General features: G+C 42.4%; 1 long non-coding RNA gene across 9 annotated transcripts in view; it reads left to right on the forward strand.

Annotated features, from left to right (window-relative positions):
* Positions 1-20,536, forward strand: part of LOC113251497 (uncharacterized) — a 45,603-nt gene that overhangs the window by 10,514 nt on the left and 14,553 nt on the right. For 6 of the 9 annotated variants that reach the window (XR_008957617.1, XR_008957618.1, XR_008957613.1 and 3 more), the window contains 5 exons: positions 2,437-2,572; positions 3,155-3,396; positions 10,654-10,781; positions 14,517-14,689; positions 18,327-18,447. This is a non-coding gene — a long non-coding RNA (uncharacterized LOC113251497). Of the gene's footprint in view, positions 1-1,650; positions 1,803-2,436; positions 2,573-3,154; positions 3,397-10,653; positions 10,782-14,516; positions 14,690-18,326; positions 18,448-20,536 lie in introns of all 9 variants that reach the window. The other 3 variants (XR_008957615.1, XR_008957616.1, XR_008957619.1) reach the window with 3 other exon arrangements.

Below are 20,536 nucleotides of genomic sequence, written 5' to 3' on the forward strand. Positions count from 1 at the left end.
TTGGTGCTCCTATGTTCTTCCAATGAAAACATGCCCATTGTTGGTTATAATCCTGATCTCTGGTGCTGATAGCTCTATTTTATTCCCTTACTGTTGCTCTGTGTAATATCCTCAACCCAAACCTTGCTCCACCAGCCACCAGATGACTAGAACATCTGTTCAATAGCTTCCTGATTTGTTATTCATCTCAGAAGTGAGTTTTTCAAACACCTTTAGACTTCTTTTCTCCAGACTAAATATTTCTGTAACTTTTCAACCCTTTGATTATTTTTTTTTGAATTCTTTCCAATTTTCCATATATTCTTACACCATAGGGTTTAAATAGTGTATGAGACTCTACATACAAAATAGAGGCATAAAATATCAATGATGATGACATATTTGTGATGATAACTGACAAGGTCTAATCTCTTATTCCAGACTTCCTAAAGGAAAGGAAAAGAGCTTCTAACACAATCTGCTGATAAACCATAGAGTTGGATCAATAAGGAAGACAATGCACCTGAATTCTTAAGATAAAATGTTATCATTTAAAAAATTATTCCATGCTCATTAAGAACAGAAAAGCTTTTTATTCTTGGTAATTTATATAAATTCCAGCTAACAGTCCATCATACCAAATATGAAAAGATCAGAACCTTTTAGCAACAATTCTACTTAAAAGAAATAATCTGTATACCATTACCAGACATTGTATGTTATCATCGTGAAATGCGAACACAAATATATACGTAAAATAGAAAGAGGTAATTATGTCTTCTATGTTTATATATGGGACCTTGACATATGCAGGAGCTGAAGACTCTTCGGGAGAGCCCGAGTGGCTTGTGTGGTGATTAAGTGCCCAGAGCCTGGAGCCTGGCTTCAAATCCCAGCTCTACTCTCAGCTAACTGTAGACCCCCAGGCAGGTCTCCTTAACTCCCTTTCCTCATCCAAGAAGAGGGAATGATAGTAATAATAACACCTGCCTCTAGGGGGCTTCTGAACATTAAGTAACTTAAACATTAAAAAGAAAAATGACTTAGAACAGGTCCTGCCCATAGTAAGTTCCTGCGATTATTATCATTATCATTTCCATAATTATACTCTGAGCATTGGCAAGGGGGCTAAAACAGTTCTCAAAATTGAGCCTGTCTATTTGTGCCAGAACTCTTATGAGATAGTTCGTTCTTCAAGTAGTAATTAGAAATGAAGAATCGGAACAGTGTGATCATGCCATTTGACGAAGGCCCGAGGAATGCCGGTTCTGGCTTAGCTTAGCTGCTCTCCCCGTGGTGTTCCCAGGGCGAGCTAACAGCAAACAGAGAGAGAGAGGAAGCCATTCTCTTCCTCCTCCTTCTTCCGGGACCCATCTTTGGTCTGCTTTCCGCCATAGCATCTCTCGCTGGCCTGAGATCCAAATGGGGCCTCAGATGACCACAGGGGCCCTCATGGAGGGAAGCAGGCTGGGCACCAGCAACCAACAGACACACTTAGCTTGCACATTAATCACACGTGGAATATTCTCCCACTGACACAAACAAGTGTCCGTTTTCTCCCAGTTCTTAAAGACATAGGCTCACTCAATTTATCTTTCTTGTTTCCTCTTTTGGTAGGGACCCAGATACAGAGAACTGTTTTTTGAGTTTTGTTTTGTTTTGTTTTTATAGAGAAGTCGACAATACAGGCATGCTAATAACAGCCACTGAAGAGTTTGGAACAACAGGGAGTGATAGGAATCGTGTCGAACTGACCAGCGCATGTCCCATCTAAGGAGTTGAGCCACTCCTAAGCTCTGCTTGGGAGGCCATGGGGGAATGGGGTGAGCAGAAATGCAGCCCAGAGCCTTGGACTTCAATAAAGAACTTCCCAACTGTTAAACATTGGCTCACAGTAACATATGGAGACTGATCAAGATAATGGTGCGGAAAGGCAGCAGGTGCAGGGTGTCCGCTCCACAGTGCCATGGGGTGCCACTAACATTATAAATTGGACATGATATCAAGGGCGACCCTGGAGTTGCGCAACAAGGTGGCGTGGATCCAAACCACATTAAGCAAAAGATCTCTCTGTCTCTGAGCAGAGTCTCTAAGACACTGGTTTTCAGACTTCAGTGTGCATGAAACCACTGAGATGCTTGTTTACAATGCAGAACCCTGAGGCTCATTACCTGAGATTCTGAGGGGAGGCCCAGGAATTTGAATTTAAAAAAAAAACAAAACATTTTTAGTCATCTTCATTTTTTAGAAAAGCTTTGGCTTTACAGGAAAATTGGGAAGATAGCACAAAGGATTCCCATAAATCCTACATCCAGCTTCCCCTGTTATTAACATCCTATAGTACTATGGTCTATTTATCACAATTAGGAAACCAATATTGATACATCATGATGAACTGAAGTCCCTACTTTATTTATATAACCTTAGTTTTTACCTACTGTCCTTTTTCTATTCCAGGATCCCATCCAGGACGCCCCATTACATTGAGCGGCCATGTCTCCCTGGGCTCTTCTTGGCTGTGACGGTTTTATAATTTTCCTTGTTTTCCATGACCTTGACAGTTTTGAGGAGTACTGGCCAGGAAGTTTGCAAGGTATCCCTTTATTGGAACTTGCCTGATATTCTTCTCATGATAAGATTAAGGTTATAGATTATTGGGGAAAATATCCACAAAGGTAAAAATGCCATTTTCATCACACAGTATCAAGTATACATACTATCAACCTTTCTCATCTGTGCTTATGTTGACCCTGATCACCTGGTTGAGGTCATGTTAGTCAGGTTTCTTCCCTGGAAAATTACCCTCTACCCCTTTCATACTATCCTCTCTGGAAGAAGTCACTATGGGCAGCCCACACTTAGGGAGTTCTGTTTCACCTCTTTGAGGATGTGGTATGTATATAATTTATTTGGAATTCTTCTGCACAGATTTGTCTCTCCTCCCCCATTATGTATTCAACAATTTATTTATATCAGCATAGACTCATGGACATTTATTTTATACTTCGGGTTATAACCCAGTATCACTTCATTTGTTTTGTTGCTCAAGTTATTTCACCTTTGGCCTCTGGGAGCTCTTTCATTTGGCTCCTGTGTCACACTGACATACCCCAATCAGTGTGGGTTTTGAATCAGCATTTTCTTTTCTTTTTCTTTTCTTTTTTTTTTTTCTTAGATTTTACTTATTTGTTTGAGAGAGAGCATGAGAGTGAGATCACGAGCAGTGGGGAGAGTAGAGGGAGAAGCAAACTCTCCACTGAGCAGGAAGCCCGATGCAGAATTCATTCCCAGGACCTTGGGATCATGACCTGAGCTGAAGGCAGATGCTTAACCGACTGGGCCACCCACTCGCCCTTGAGTCAGCATTTTCAGAAAGCTCCCAAGTGATTCTGGTGCTGGTGGTCCAAGGACTGCAAGGTGAGAAATGTGGCTTGAGGTTGTGCCATGAGCTCTGCTAACTACAGAATGCCACCCATTGGTTGATTCCTTCGGCAGGCAGCCTCTGTCTACCATACCTGTTCGCAGACACAGACTGTCCTCTCTCTGCCTCCTCCCTGCCAGGCGCTGTCCGGGAATTCAGACCTAGGTGGGCATGCTATGGGGGAAATATGAATGTGGTTAACAAGAGGAAAAGAGTACCTGCCAACCCTTTACCCACCCTTAGTCAGCTTCCCAGAGAGCTTTTCTAGAAAAAAGAGCATATTAAGAATTGAGAGAAGATACAAGGGACAGAGCAGAAAAGGGGACATTGAGGGGTCGGGCTCAAAAGCACCTGTGGAAGATTTGGAATTAAACAGAAAGAAATGCTTTATCCTCTGAGACTGAGAAAAGGAAATTGGCTACGGAAATTTTTATAGATTGGCTGGTATTGGGGGAGGCATGTTTGAGGTCACCTAAACAGCTTTAATTTTCTTTCTTTTTAAAGATTTATTTATTTGTTTGTTTTAGAGAGACAGAGAGAACACGCCTGCACAAGCAGAGGGAGAGGGAGAAGCAGACTCCCTGCTGAGCAAGGAACCCGATGTGGGGCTCGATCCCAGGACCCCAAGATCATGACCTGAGCCAAAGGCAGACACTTAACTGAATGAGCCACCTAGGTGCCCCTAAACAGCTTTCATTTTCTGAATGAAACAGGAGGCTAGGTCATCCTTACTAGAGGGTGGGGTCTGGAAACACAGAGGCTGAAGGCATTCAGATTTTGAAATAGCAGTTGGGGGTGCATCGGTTAGAAACAAGTCAGGAGACAAAACCGCAGCAATAACTTGAAAAGAGAGAATTAAATATAAAGGATTGTTAACCTACTCCAGGACAACCCCAGGATACCACAGAGGAGGCAGCTACCACTTCTCGGGCTAGACAAACAAGGGAAATGCCTGGAATAATTAAAACATTATAACTTAGAGGAGTGGTCCCCTGGGACCGGGACCTGGTCCTCAGAGGAGGGATGCTGGCCTGTTGGTGATGGTCAGAGCAATGGGTTACAGGTTCTGACACGTGCTACAACATGGATGAACCATGAGGACATTATAGAAGCCAGTCATAAAGAGAGAAATACTGTATGATTCTGCTCATTTGGGGCACCTAGAGTAGTCAAATTTATAAAGACAGAAAATAGAATGTGGTTAGCAGGGCACGGTGGGGAGGGGAAATGGGAAGCTCGTGTTGAATGGGTACGGAGTTTCAGTTTTGCGAGATGAAGAACGCTCCTAGATGGAGGGTTGCTCAACGATAGGAATGTACTTGATGCGACTGAGCGTACACTGAAAAATGAGTAAGATGGGGGAATTTTATATTACGTGTATTTTACCACGATGAAAAAAAATTTTTTAAAGGACCAAAAACAAGGTTACAGCTGGAGGGCGTGGGTGGGTGGCCCCTGGCCTGGTGGGTCACATGTCTCTATTTGGTGATTCATTCCTCAACTCAACTTTGTGAGCGGCCTTTTCCAGGCCCTGGTTCATACGTTCCAGTGAGCTCGTGTCCTCATTTGCTCAGCTGCACACATACCCCCAGATGCATAAGCACAGAAGCAGCCCTCTCTCCTTGTAGTGGATGATACTACTAGCAAATATATCTTTTTAACCCACATTGTCTTTTTTTCTTAGAATGTTTTTCTAAGATTTTATTTTTCAGTAATCTCTACACCCAACATGGGGCTCAAACTCACAACCCCAAGATCAGGAGCTGCACACTTCACCAGCCAGGCGCCCCACTAATAGCTAATATTAACTGAGTATTTACAATATGCAGTCACGGGTACCAACCAGCACAAACTTCCGTTGTAGATCCTGTCCTCATCTCCGTATTACAGATGAGGAAACCAAAGCTTAGAGAGGTTGTGACTAGCCTCAGGTCACCTAACTGCGAAGTGGAGAAGCCGGGACTGATCCAGGTTCCCAGACAGAGCCTGCACCCCGACCACTGTACTCTACCGCCCCCTGGTGGACCCTGGGCTCGCGGTGTTTCCCCAACATTGCACTCAGGTAGGAGCACCCCCACCCCGATGTCCTTCCCACGGGGCAAGAAGTCATTTAGCAGTTGTTACATTGTGCTTCCAGTGCAGTCTCGAGCTCCGCAGCACGACCCTCCTTTCAGCACTGGCACCACACTGGCTGCGTATGGCAAGTGGCCGCAGTGGCCGAGTTTGGCTGCATGCCTAGTGAAGCTCCTCTCCCCCAGGAGCAGCCCTGGTGGTACTGAGGCTTGTGAGGGGATTGTCATGTGTTGGTTACAATGTTCCGTCACTCCCTGCAGGAGCCTCTGTGATAGATGTTTCAGTTTCCCCAAGACTCTCTGGTTGTACTGATCCTTGGAACCATAAAGAAACTCCTGGATGTCTATATCCCAGCTATACAGTGTTTTCTAAAGGCAACAACTCTCCAACTGTCTCTCCTGATCTGATGGTCTGCGTGGGGTTGTGAGTGGGGGATCTGCTCCTCGAGAAGTGCCTTTTCCACAATACACGGGCTACCGGGGGTGCCTTCGGGATTTCTGGCCAGTAAGTCCTGGTCTGTCCGGTGATGCAGATACGTTTGTTGTTTGAGCCAGGATTCCTACATTGCATTTGGTGGTTATGTGTGTTTAGTCTCTTTTAATCTAGAATAATCCTCCTTCCCACCTGATAGCTTATTGTTTTGTCTCGTGGAACTTTTTGGAAGAGTCCGGGTAAGTTGTTTTAGATTGTCTCTGATGCAGAATTTGTCTAATAGTTTCTTCATGATTAGATTCAGGTTAAATATTTTTGGCAAGAATACTTTGTAGAAGACGTTTTATATTTATTGTCTCATATTATGAGGCACAAGAAACCTCTTTGGGAATTACACGCTCAACAAATATATATTGATAGTGTGTCTTGTGGTGAGCCAAGAACTCTGCTGTGCAGTGAGGATGCATGGGTGCCGTTGATATGATTGTGAGGTGAGAGATTTAAAAAAAAAAAACCACAACGGCAGGCTTATCAATTGGGAATCGCTTTGGCTACACATAACAGAAAATTCAACTCACAGTAGCTAAACCAAATAAAGGTTCAGATTTTGGTTTTGGTTTTAATTTTGTATTTTGCACAGCTGCAAGTCCGGCGCTGATATGATAGCTTCACCATATTCTCGTTCTCTCTTTTATTTGCCATCATCAGGGGATTGCTTTAGTTCCCACGGGTCCCTGGCTTCTGTCCTTCAGACGTTTGACTGCTTTCCAGGCAGGAAGGAGAAAAGGGGCATGCCTACTGACTGCTCCGCTTTGAAGGAGTTTTCCCCAAAGCAGCACCTGAGTGACTCTGCTCACTGGTTAGGACTGTGTCATGTGGTCAACCGCCCATGCAAGGTTGTCTGGGAACACCGCTGTCCTTAACAAAAACAGGGCTCCCAAAACTAGGTGGCTCAGTCGGGTAAGCATCTGCCTTTGGCTCGGTCATGATCCCAGGATCCTGGGATCCAGTTCCATGGGCTTTCTGCTCAGCAGGGAACTTGTTTCTCCCTCTGCCTCTGCCTGCCCCTCCCCCCTGCTTGTGTGCTCTTGCTCTCTCTCTCTCACTCTCTCTCAAATAAATAAATAAAATCTTTTTAAAAAACCCAAAAAACAAAAACAGGTCTCTGTTAGTAAGGCAGAAGGGGAGAATAGGTATTAGGCAATTGGCAGTCTTTGCCATGGAAGATAACAAAGATTTTTAATGGCTGGAGAGACAGCTACACAGATTAAACATGAAAATTGAAAAGTTCCCACCGATTTAGGGAAAACCTCATTGTTCTGTAGCCATGGTAACAAGTAGTCACTGGAATCGGTTTTGTATCCATTCAATCGATCAATGACAACCTGCCCCAGTGAACATGCTTTTACAAGCTAACCAATTAGTTCAACCCCTCTTATGAAAATAAGCCAATGAGAGATTGGTTCACTTTAATAAACACACCTGAGTGCCAACCAATCAACAATAGCTCAGCCAGCAACCACACTTCCACAGATGATGTTAACCCACTTATGCCTTCAAAAGTCTCCCAATCCCTGAGCTCGTGTTCCCAAAACCCTATGTGAGTCAACACTGTAGTCTGCGCGGAGAGACTGAGTCCAGCCAGCACAGCTCTCCCTTATTATATAAGCAATGCAGTCAGCCTTGTTTTCTTATTTCAGGCATCAAGTGTGGTCCTGTTATAGTAAAACCAGAATCGTGTTTTTTAATTTGATTGTATCCTCCACGGAGGACTCATTCCCCAAGCAAAGCCTTCAGACAGCTCCATCCGTAGCCTTAGCGGACAGGGCTCCAAACATGCAGAGACGTCTGTAAGCCTCCAGCAGCACAGGATGATGGAGAAAGGCAAAACAAGGACCCAGAGCACCTGGCATAGGGGAACCATCCGGATGTTGACAGAGTGATCTGTCTGTCTAGAGCCGACCTCTTGCTTACTGTTAAAAAAACAGAAGATAGAGGCAGGACACTAACTCAACCGTTTAGGACAGGAGTAGGAACACTAGGATCTGTGGGCCAGTCTGCCTCCCCTCCTACCCACCTCCACCCCACCCCCAGCCTTGCATTTAATATTTTGAAATGGTTACATTTGGGGAAAGGGAATAGCCTTTTTGTCGTGGTGGTGGTAGCAAACTACACCTAACATAAAATTTACCATTTTAACTCCGTTTATGTGTACAATTCAGCAGCATTAAGTACGTTCACAATGCTGTGTAACAATCACCACTATCCATTTCCAGGACTTTTCCATCATCCTCAACAGAATTCTGTCCCCATTAAACAATAACTCTCCAGTCCTCCCTCCCTCCAGCTCCCGGTAACCACTGTTCTACTTTCTGTCTCTACAAATTTGCCTATTTTAAGTATCTCATATAAGTGGAATAACACGATACTTGTCTTTTTGTGTCTGGCTTGTGACACTTGGTGTAAAATCTTATTTCAAGATTTATCTATATTGTAGCATGTGTCAGCATTTCCTTCCTCTTCAGGCTGCATAATATTCCATTGTATTGCCAAACCACACTTTGTTTATCCATTGTCTTATTGGGTTGTTTTCACCTTTTGGCTACTGTGTATAATGCTGTTAGGAACACTGGTGCACAAGCAGAAGTGTTATGATTTAAATTTATATTAGCAACTACATAATATTCTCTCCCTCTTGCCTCTTGGCATTCCAAGTCTAAAATAGTTATTATCCAGCGCTCTGCAGGAAAAGTTTGCCAACCCCTAGTTTAAGGGATGGGTTCAGGACAGAGAGTGATCCTGGCAGAAGTCCATCCATACTGGCTTGTTGAATGAGGAGGAGAGAAGAGTTGGTATTTGTTGGGGATGAATGTGTGGGGCTCGCATTTGTTTCTTAGGACCACCGCAACCAAGTACCACAGACTGGGTGGTGTGAAACAGCAAACGTTTATTTCCTCACAGTTCTGGAGGCTGGAAGTCCAAGGTCAAGGGGTCAGTGGGGTTAGTTTCTTCTCAGGCCTCTCCCTCCTTGGTGTGTAGATGGCTGTTTTCTCCCTGTGTCTTCACATGATCTTGCCTGTGTACACCTGTATCCTAATCTCCTGTTCTTACAAGGACACAAATCATCCCATTAAGGTGGGATTAGGGCCCACATGAATGACCTTATTCAGCCTTAATTACATCTCTGAAAGCCCTATCTCCAAATACGGTCGCATTCTAAGCTGTTGGAAGTTAGAGCTTCAACCCCAAAATTTTAAGGGAACACAATTCAGCCTCTAGCAGAGCCCACACTCCACCCAGGAGATACCAGGCATTTAAAAGACCAACAAATTCTTAACCCAACCTGGTAGTGATGGTGTTGGAAGTGAGGAAATACACTGATGTACTCTCACTCTCATAAATATTGGCTCAGAAACTGGGTAGGTCTGACTCGACTGGTGGAGAAAGCTCACTGCCATAGGGTTTGCTGAGGACAAGTGCAAAGGACTTCCTTTTTGACAGAATGTATTTTTGTAGCATTTCCTAGATTTTTTTTTCTTGTGACAATAAAGAGTACCAAAAGAGAGAGAGAGAGAGAGAGAAAGAAAGAAAGAAAATCCATTATAATTTTAGCAGCAATTAACCTGAATTCGTGTAGGAGTACTTCTGCTCTGCTGTGAGCCAGCTACAGCAAAGATGTCCAGCCCAGGTTTTCCGTTGGGAATCCTGCTCCCACACCCCTCTCTGCCCTGAGAACATCATTACCACCCTCACCCCTGTCCACAGTTATTCTCTATTTCAAAAAAAGTTATGCCTAGAGGACACTTTAAAGGATCATGACCAGATAGACTTTGGGGTCCAGAAGTGACCCTGCCACTCAGTGGAGGCAGCTGGGGCCAAGCTCATGTCACATTTTTCTTTCTTCTCTTTGGCTCAGAGGCAGGAAATACTACAGTTTCTGACCTATGACATGAAAAAAAAAAAAAAAAGAAAGAAAGAAAGAAAGAGAAAGAAAGAAAAGAAAAGAAAAAAGAAGCAAAACCCAGCCCACAGGTCCCCACACTTCAACCCCCCACTGACAGAACAAGAATAGAAACTTTGAAATGTTTGGAACAAAAATTTTCACACAGACTGACCCTGTTTCATTTGAGGACAGTGACCAAATTCCAGTCAGATGAATTCGAAGCAGCAGCGATAAAAGATCCAAGGGCAAGGACTATCATAAGACAATCCTTTTGAAATACTGTGAAGCCAGTAAATATTTCTAGTGCCCTCAAAATTGGTTTGGAAAATGTAGAGCGGTTTGTATAAGGTAGTGGTTCATATAAAATAGTGGTTCTTGACGTAAGGGAAGAAGCTACTTACTTCCAAACTAGATTGAAGTACAGTGGATTAGATACTAAAAATAAAAGGTTCAGGGATACCTTGCCTGGCTCATTCAGAACAGCACGTGACTCTTGATCTCTGGGTCCTGAGTTTGAGCCCCATGTTGGATGTAGAGATTGCCTAAATAAATCAATAAAAATAAACTAAAAAAAAAAAAATGAAAGATTCAGGCAACCAGTGTATAATTTCAGACACCTAATGCCGTTAGCATACCGTGTGTTTTCCTTAGGTGTGCAATGCACTCCTTTCCAGAATATCCTCTATTCTTTGTTCCCTGTAACTGCTGTTTTCAGCAGCAATTCCACTGAATACATTTCCTTGGATCCTCCTTTTCCCACCAGTTTTTCCTCATTCAGACCTCATTTGCTTCTCTCAACTTCCAGATTCTATACTGTCTCCTATTTGGACCTCACATCCCCTGTGGAAGGAAGTACCAATGCCTCCAAAACTGAGTCCGAGACTTAGAAGCTGGTGCGTCGCCATGGCTGATCTAGGTCCAGCTCACGGGGAGGTCAGTGTCTGGCACAGAGATTGGATCTGTGCTCAGTGAGGTTAGATTCCATTATTGTGGAGACACGCTAGACAGAGCAAGACTTTAGTGGGTGGCAGTGGAGATGAACAGGTAACTAAACACAGGGAATACCAGAAATACAAATAGAAATAAACTCTAATACCACCATTGCTTTCCCTTTGTCCTCAAAGCTCATGGTCCATTCCTTTACATATGGGATCCCAAAGAAAGAATACTTTTGGCTTGTCTTCTTAGGTCATCCCAGCCAATTTCCCACCATGAGGTTCCTCCTGGATTCCTTGGCCTCTCTGAAATTAAACTCAAAAGGCCTTTTTTTGTCACTTAGGACCTCCCTCCTGATTCTAGTTTCTGGTCTGAAAGAGTTACCTGCCTCCTAGGTATTTGACTTCATGAAAGGATTCATCTCCTTTCCCTGCCTTCTATTCTCAGGTGTGGTTCCTGAGTATAGAGGCAGTTGGCTCCAGCTCTAGCATTGGGTCAGTTGTGTGAGATCTTGCCCATGTGACATACCTGGTGTACCCATATAGCTCCACCTGTGCAGTAAAAGAAGGTGGCTCCATTATAACCAGGATTCACACTTTGCCATTTGAAGGGTAATATTAATACCTACCTTCCTGGTTGATTTGGATTGGGTTGAGAAGATGTCTACTAACTTGTCCCAAGGACTTCAAATTCATGAAGTCACACAATGGTAGGGGGAGGAGAGACCTAGACATTCCAAATTAGAACTTCAACTATGGAAATGAATTTAAGTGTCAAAGTTCCCCCAAATGGAGTCTTATGAATTTGCCAACTTCTTGTACTTCAGTGTGATTGATTCATTGGCTGAGATTAGACTGTGAAGGTTGAATCTGGGGAGAGAATCTGAAAAGAAAGGAAAGGAGATAGGACCATAAGGACAAAGGAATAATCGGAAGGTAGCTTCTGGAAACAATGTATCTGCTTCCTCATCTGTCTTCATCCCTGTCCTAAGACGCCAGGGATGGTTTTGATATCTTCCCCATCACCAATATCCTGACCTTAATTAAGATCATGTAAGTCTGTGTGGTCTATTCTCTTGCATAAAGACTGCTGCCCACCCAGCCTTGGTACGACTGCTATTCCATGAATAATATCAATATAAAATTCTCACACTCTTACCTAAGGCTGACTCCTACACTGTTGACTGTATCTCTTCATCTGTCAACTATTCAAGAATAGATGCAATTCTTTTTTTTTTTAAGATTTTTATTTATTTATTTATTTGACAGAGAGAGAGACAGCCAGCGAGAGAGGGAACACAAGAAGGGGAGTGGGAGAGGAAGAAGCAGGCTCCCAGTGGAGCAAGGAGCCCGATGTGGGACTTGATCCCAAGGCTGGGATCACGCCCTGAGCCAAAGGCAGACGCTTAATGACTGAGCCACCGAGGCGCCCCTAGATGCAATTCTTTTTTTTTTTTTTAAGATTTTATTTATTTATTTGACAGAGCGAGAGAGCACAAGCAGGGGGAACAGCAGAGGGAGAGGGAGAAGCAGGCTCCCTGCTGGGCAGGGAACCCAACGCGGGGCTTGATCCCAGGACCCTGGGTTCATGACCTGAGCCGAAGGCAGATGCTTAACCATCTGAGCCACCCAGGCGCGCCCCAGATGCAATTCTTATGGTCTCTACTGAAACAACTATTTTCACTTCTTATTAGATGCTTTAAAAATATTTCGTTCAAAAATACATATCTTTTTTTATATAAATACACTATTTTTCTGTTTCCCATTATGAAGAATTTCAAACTGGCTGGTACTTGCTGTGCCCATTTCCTCAGCTCCCATTCTCTCTTCCACCCAATCCAGGTGGGCTTTGGACCCATGACTCACTGAAATTGTGCTCAGTAGGGTCATCAGGGCATCTACCTGGCAAGATCCAATGGTCAGTCCTTTGTCCTTAGCACAATCAACCTCTCAGCAACTTTGGACATTCATTCCCATCTTCTTTTTAAAAAAAATTATTATGACATTTTTCATGCATTCAAAAGATACAAAGATTAATATAATAAACACACTGTACCCACCAGTCAGCTTAAAAAGAGCATTTCTGCTAGAAGCTCTGGTGTGTCTGTTTCTGATTGCTTGTCATTTGCTGCCTCCTGGATGAAGGAGTTTTGTGTTTATTATTCCCTTGCTGTCCTACATTGTTTCACTACATATGTGTATATCTCTAACAAGGTATTAGTTTTAGTTTTATGAACCTTATATATGCAAACATATTTACTAAATGCACATATTTTTGTGATTAACTTTTTTTCTCTCAACATTTTTTTCAAGATTTTATTTATTTATTATTTATTTATTTGAGAGAGAGAGAGAACAAGACGGGGGAGGATCAGAGGGAGAAGCAGTCTCCCTGCTGAGCAGGGCTACCCCCCCCCCCAGATGCGGAACTCGATCCTGGGACTCCAGGATCATGACCTGAGCCAAAGGCAGTCGCTTAACCAACTAAGCCACGCAGGTGCCCTCTCAGCATTATTTTTATGAGATTTATTCATGATGCTACTTGTAAGCACATCACTTATTTACACTGCTATGCGGTGGTCCAGTGCATACTGTATTAGTTACCTATTACTGTGTGACAAATTACTCCAAAATTTAGCAGCTCAAAACAGCAATAAACAGTTTCTGTATGTCAGAAATTTAGGAAAAGCTTAGCTGAGTTGTTCTAGACCAGGGTCTCCCATGAGGTTGCAGTCAAGATATTGGCTAAGTATATAGTTATCTGGAGGCTTGACGAGGGCTGGAGAAGTCATTTCCAAGATGGCACACTCACAAGACTGAGAGTTGGTGCTAGTTGTTGGAAAGAAGCCTCGGCTCCTTGTCATGTGGATATCTCCATAGGGCTGCTTGAGTATCCTTATAACGTAGCAGCTGGTTTCCTCCAGAGAGAACGAACCAAGAAAGCAAGGCAGAAGTCACAATGACTTTGATCATTTCTGAAGAATCCCACTGGTTATATAGGTCAGCTCTATTCGGTGTTGGGGGGAAGTACACTTGAATAGAAAGCACGTGAACACCAGGAAGTGATACTGGAGGCCATCCTGGAAGCTGACTACCACAATGACTGTGCCAGAATCAGTCTATTCTCATGTTAATGACATTAATATTATTTCCATGTTATTTTATTTTATTTATTTGCTATTACAAACACAGTTATTATACTCATTCTTGTTCAGAATTCCTGGTGCACATGGGCAATAGTTTCTCTAGAGGGAGATTGCTGAGCCACAGGGTATGTGCATCTTCAAATCTATTAGAAAATACCAAATTGCTCCAAAATTGACCCAAAGTAGTTAACCAATTTATACTCCCATCAGCAGTAAATAATATTTCCCATGCTCCATATACTTGTCAATACTTGGTATTGTCAGATTTTTAAGTTTATGCCAGTCTGATGGGTATAAAATGGTATCTTTTGCAGATTAAAATTTGCATTTTTATAAATTACTAATGAGGTTGAACATCTTTTCATATGTTTATTGCTCATTCAGCCTTCCTCTAATGAGAAATGCATATATACGTCACCTGGTCATGTGCCTTTCTCTTACTAATTTATAGGAGTTCATATATATATATATGAACATATATATATGTATATATATATGTTTTGAATTATTAAGAAGCTTTTGGTGATTATATGTGCTGCAAATATCTCCTCCCAATTTATACTTTGATTTTTACTTTTTTTTTGAAGATTTTATTTATTTATTTGAGAGAGAGAGAGTGAACGGAAGGGAGAGGGAGAGAGGATCTGAAGCAGACTCCGTGCTGAGTGCAGAGCCAGATGTGGGGCTCGATCCCACAACCACAAGATCATGACTTGAGCTGAAACCAAGAGTCAGACACGCAACTGATTGTGCCACCCAGGTGCCCCTGTCTTTTTACTTTTTCATACTGGTTTTCAATGAATAGAAATTTAAAATTTATTCATGTTTTCCCCTCTGTGGTATGTGCTATTTATGTTTTTTTAAAAAAGACATTCTTCCATTGACTGAGGTCATAAAATACCTGTCTATACATCCTTCGAAAAGGTTTTCAGGTTTGCTCTTAACATGGATCTCTAATCCAAGTGGAACCTGTTTTTCTATGTTAGGTGAGGTGGTAATTTAATAATAATGTTTGTTTCTGTATAGATAAGCGCTTGCTCAGGCTTCTTTCTTAAAACACTTTCTTCACTTGGCTTCTGGGACATCACACACTCCCTGTCTTCCTTGCCCCTGACTCATTGCTTCTTCTTGGTCTTCATTGCTGCCTCTTCTTCCTCTTTGCTGCCTCTAACTGATGGAGTGACCCGGGAGTGTCCTTCTTCTCTTGTCTATCCAGATTTCTCTCAACATTCTCTCTCTAGATAATCTCATTCAAGTCCATGGCTATAAATAACATCTGGATGTTGCACACCCCCAAGTTCTTATCTTTACCCTCTTCATGTCTCCACACAGCTCATTCCTTCACATCTCTCAGGGTTCCTATCATTGTCACCTCCTCAGAGACCATACAATGCGAAATATCAGTACCTGTAACTCTCTATACACTTACCTTGCTTTATTTTATATCGAAACGTCAGTCACCTCCTGACCTTGTATTTAGAAATCTATCCTATATTGCTTGTCCAACACTCAAATATATATGGCATGGACTTTGAATTGTTTGGTGATGCATCTAAATGACTAAGCACAGTGGCTGGTCTAGTTTAGATGCACAATAAACATTTGTATTAAAAGAAGCAATGATAACTATCATTTAAGATAACAGTTGATAGCCTGTGAAGATCGTTTATATATATCATGTTTCTCCTAGCATGAATTTAATCCTCAGAGGTATGATTTTTTTGAAAGATTTTATTTATTTATTTATTCATTCATTCATTCATTTATTTGAGAGAGAGAATGAGCAAGCGTGCACGCATGCACGCACAAACGTGAGTGGAGAGGGCGGGGAAGAGGGAGAGGGAGAAGCAGGCTCCCCACTGAGCAAGGAGCCCAGACTGATGGACATGGGTCTTGATCCCAGGACCCTAGGATCATGACCTGAGCTGCAACCAGATGCTTAACTGACTGAGCCCCCCGGGCACCCCCTCAGAGGCATGATTTTGCCTATATTTGTGAATATCAGCGATAATATCTCTTCCCTTGGAGGTCTCAAGATGTATTACTCAGAACACTTGTTACTCCCAGTTCTATGCAGTATTAGGTGTGTGACTGTCACTTGAGAAGATTGAACTGTAACATATCTTAGATGACTTCAGGCCATGAGCTCTGGAATTCAGTTTTTCACATAAAAGGGATATAGTTGTGAGAAACCAACAAGCAATTCGAATGAGTGCACCTTCAAAGGTGTTTGAATGTTAAATCTCAAAAAATCCAGGGCTATTAGATTAGTGGTTCTCAGTCCCTTCTTTTCAGCCAGAATACAAGCCCATGGGCTACTCTTTTATACAACCAGAAACATTTTTGCTTGAAGCAAAATACTACAGTATTGGAATAATACTACAATACATTTTTGTTCACCACAACTGCCAGAGTCACATCCCCCATTTACACACAGAGTTATCTAACAGACATGGTCTTTGCTTCAAAGCCCCTCCAGGAGACATACAGACATTATCCAGACCTCTATCCACCTTACATTATTGCTAAGCCAGTGAAGCTATGTAGCTGAACCACAAAAATACACATTTGGCAAGTTTGAGTAGCCAGAGAAATTTATTCACTTACTATGTCTACTGAGGGTTTTTGAACATAATACACAAGAATTTGGTCAGTTTGGTCAAATTACTAACACACTGACTCATTCCACAACACAAATAGAATGAATTTGTGCATCTCTCTCCCTGAAGACACAAAAAGGGAACTTGAGGCTGATATTAAAATAGATTTCTCATTCTCTGAGAACTCAGTAGGCTGTTTATGTTATCGAAAGTTCTGGCACTGTGGGTCAGGCTCTACTGGGTGCTGACAGCTCACAATGTCAAAGTACACATTCAAGACAACGTGGGAAAGATTCCAGCACTTTGCAGAGAGGCAGTGAGGCTCTAAGGCCTGTTGACAGAGCTGTTGAAGGCGGGTGGCAAACTGTAAAGCAGGGAGCCCTGAACAGTCCAAGCTTCTTATCAGCGGCACAGCTAACTGTCCTCACAGAGATCTCCTGCAGAGGTGATTGGACTTAATGACGATGACTGATAGTGAAACAGAAACTGAATCAAGAGGAGTGCTTTGCCCCAGGGGGCTACAAAAGCACAACACTAGTGTTAAATAAATCCAAAACCAGCAGCTGTGTCCAGTGCTCTAGATTGTCAGGGTTTAGACACAAGATACATGTCACCTAGAAAGTTTCAGCAACTTCATCAGATTCTAAGAGGTGTGATGTACATTAGTCAGGAGAGGCTCACTGCCATAATATGCAATAGCAAAATCTAACTGGCTTAGCCAAAAAAGAGTCACAATCCAAGACGTCAGATGTGGGGCAAGGCGCTCTGCTCCACGTGGTCACTCAGGGACTCAGGTTTCACTTCTCTGGTGGCCCTTCCATCTTCTGGAGCCCTAGGCTCCTCAGAAGATTCTCTGCATCCAACCAACAGACGAGGGGAAAGGGACTCTTGGAGAATCCAAGGAGAGATTAGGGACCACATTCTACTGGCCAAGACTAGTTACATGATCACCTCTACACAGCAGGGACTTGGGAGGTGCAGTCTAGCTATGTGACCAGGAAGGAAAGGATAGCTTGATATTGGTGAGCACTAGCAGCCTCTGTTGCAAGCGTTCGATGAATGAAAAGAATGAAACTCAGTTTTGAAAACAGACTTGTTAGGGGCGCCTGGGTGGCTCAGCCGGTTAAGTGTCTGACTCTTGATTTCAGCTCAGGTGGTGATTTCAGAGTTGTGAGATGGAGCCCTGCGTCAGGCTCTGCACTCAGAACAGAGTCTGCTTGTCCCTCTCCCTTTGCTCCTCCCCCCACTCTCTCTCAAATAAATAAATAAGTAAATGAAATTTAAGAGAGAGAGAGAAAGAAAGAAAAGAAAAGAAAAGAAAGAAAAGAAAAGAAAAGAAAAGAAAAAGAAAAGCAAGCAAGCTTGTTAAATTTGAGAAAAGCCAGAAAAGGACTGAACTTCAAAGCAGATTCTTTACAAGGTCATATATTTAATTCAAGTAGTGCTGTTTTAAAAAAATGTTCTTTGGGCCCCCACTTTTGGAATTTCCTTCAGAAACAGCACAGAAGCTCAGTTCTGCATCGGCATTCTGGTTTAAGCCAATCCTCAAAAGACTGAATTTATCTATCATATGAATGATATCCCTCTTTGATGTCCATCAATTTGATATCTGATTCTAAAGAAAATGCCTTCAATTGTTTAGATTTTACATAGTCAGAAAGTATAAATAAAATAATTCTCTGCAAGGTGTGAATGAATAAAGATTGATTAATCTTCCCAGAATTCATTTCATTCTTTGGATGGTAACCTGCAGAGTGATGTCAGCAACATGGTGGAATAGTTTTCTGTCTTCCCCAGGAGGAACACAATTTTGACAGTTGCCCACGGGTGAGAGTGCTTTTTGGGAAGTCCAGGAGTTTAACAGAGAAGCTCCAGTGCATCATTGAAGGAAAATATCAGGAGTGGACACATGAAGATGGTAAGAGGAACAGTATTATTTTACCCACATTGCTCCTCTTCCAAAGTGGCACAGCTCAGTGCCAAGAAAGACCTTGTCAGCTGGCTGGCAACGTCTCCCCTGGGGGAAAGTGAAAGTGTGTGAGTGAACACCTGGCTTCCCCAGCTGTGCGGAGAGACCCACTTCTTTCTCACTCCATCCAGAATACTGAGGTGAGCAGCATGACTGGGGGAGGGGCTGGGAGAACAGCAGCCTGGGCTCTCGGAGGGCAGCAGAAAGACATGGATCCTACTAAGCTACTAACTGCTTCTAGAAGTCCATCAGGAAGCCCATCCAGGAGCCGCTGGGGACACCTGGCCTGCAGATCCATACAGATACAGCAGTAAAGGCAAGATCTCTATGCTCTGGCCCCAGTCAGCCTTTCCAGGCTGACCTCCAAGAACTCTCCTGCCATGTCTTGTGTTCCAAATACACCTGATACTCTGTTCCTGCACTCACTCCTCATCCTCTGCCTCTGTGCTCTCCCTCCTCCCTCCTCTGAGAATGAACCTCACTACCCTCTCTCATATTCTCCAGTGGAAAGCCTGTCTATCCTTCAAGGTCCAGGAAAAAGGCCTCTTCCTCTGTGAAATTTCCCCTCATCTATCTGAATCTCCATAACACTTGGGGACCCTCTCTTCTGTCAAGTACTTCATTACTTATGTTCATTGTTTTTCCCTATCCCTAGAAGAAGTGATGTTTCTCTCAATGGTGTATGTATCTCCTTCAACTTTCTTTTCCCCCATACAGCCTAGTAAGATGATTTTTACCTAGCATTTATTACATATTTCATGGACTTCAAATGAAGCAAATTAATGATATCAATATTTGTCAACAAAAAACAACTTTCACTTACAACACTTAACTGTGTGTTAGACTCTGTCTTAAGAACTTCTCATGTGTTATAGCATATAATTGTCATGTAGATATTTCTATATAAATAATACTTATATGTATTTTCAGTTTGCTTGGCTATTTTACAACTATTTTATATTTGGCTACTTTTTGTATAACTTAATAACTCACTAACTTGTAATGTATAAGTTCCAAAATTAAAATTACATTAAGTGTCAGAGGAAATACAATTAAACTTTCCCATTTAGGTAGACTCATGTTTAGGAATTTCATTTTTTTTGTTAAAAAGGGCTTTTTTGAAAAAGACTTTATTTATTTTGAGAGAGAGAGCATGCAAGCATGGGGAGGGAGAAAGAGAATCCCAAGCAGACTCCACACTGAGTGCAGGGCCAATGTGGGGCTGATCCCACAACCCTGAAATCATGACGTGAGCTGAAATCAAGAGTCAGATGCTTAACCAACTGAGCCACCCCGGCGCCCCTGATTTAAAAAGCTTTGATTTAAAGTACATTGGTAGTGGGGCGCCTGTCTGGTTCAATGGGTAGAGCACGCGACTCTTGATCTCAGGGTGAGAGTACGAGCCCCATGTTGGGTGTAGAGTTTACTTGAAAAAAAAACACAATACATTGGTAGTTAAAAGAATCAGTGTATATTAATCAAATGATAATACATAGGGGAGGGTGATGATTAATAAAATCAAAGAATGGATTGTTTGTAGATTGTGCCCATAACAACAAAAGAAACCCCGTATTTTTTCTCTTTAGATCATGATTATCCACTATTTTTTAAAAGTGGCTTTTAAGGAGAAATTGTAGCAAATTCCTGCTCTGTGAGAAGAATTCTTTTCCTGCCCTGTGCTTCCCATTGCTAACATAGGGCACAGGCCAAATTTTTGACCTCTTGCCCTTGAAAGCATTCTCTTAATCACATTCTTAGTTATTCTGTCAGCAAATCAGAAAATGGATTTATATTTTATCATGCAAGCCACAGCAATACTCCTTGAAACTGTTGATTTTTGTAGCCAATCAGGCCTAATCACCAAGTTCACTGTCTGGTCATTGCCGAGGAGGTGGTGTAACCCCCTTGCTCACTCATTATACCTAAGTTTCTGCAGTAAATATTTCTTTTATTGTGGTAAAATATATATAACATAAAACTTACCATTTTAACCATTTGTAGGTATATAATTCAGTGGCAGTAAGTACACTGGTGGATG

This window comes from Ursus arctos, unplaced genomic scaffold, assembly GCF_023065955.2.
Source record: "Ursus arctos isolate Adak ecotype North America unplaced genomic scaffold, UrsArc2.0 scaffold_10, whole genome shotgun sequence".
Classification (NCBI taxonomy): domain Eukaryota; kingdom Metazoa; phylum Chordata; class Mammalia; order Carnivora; family Ursidae; genus Ursus; species Ursus arctos.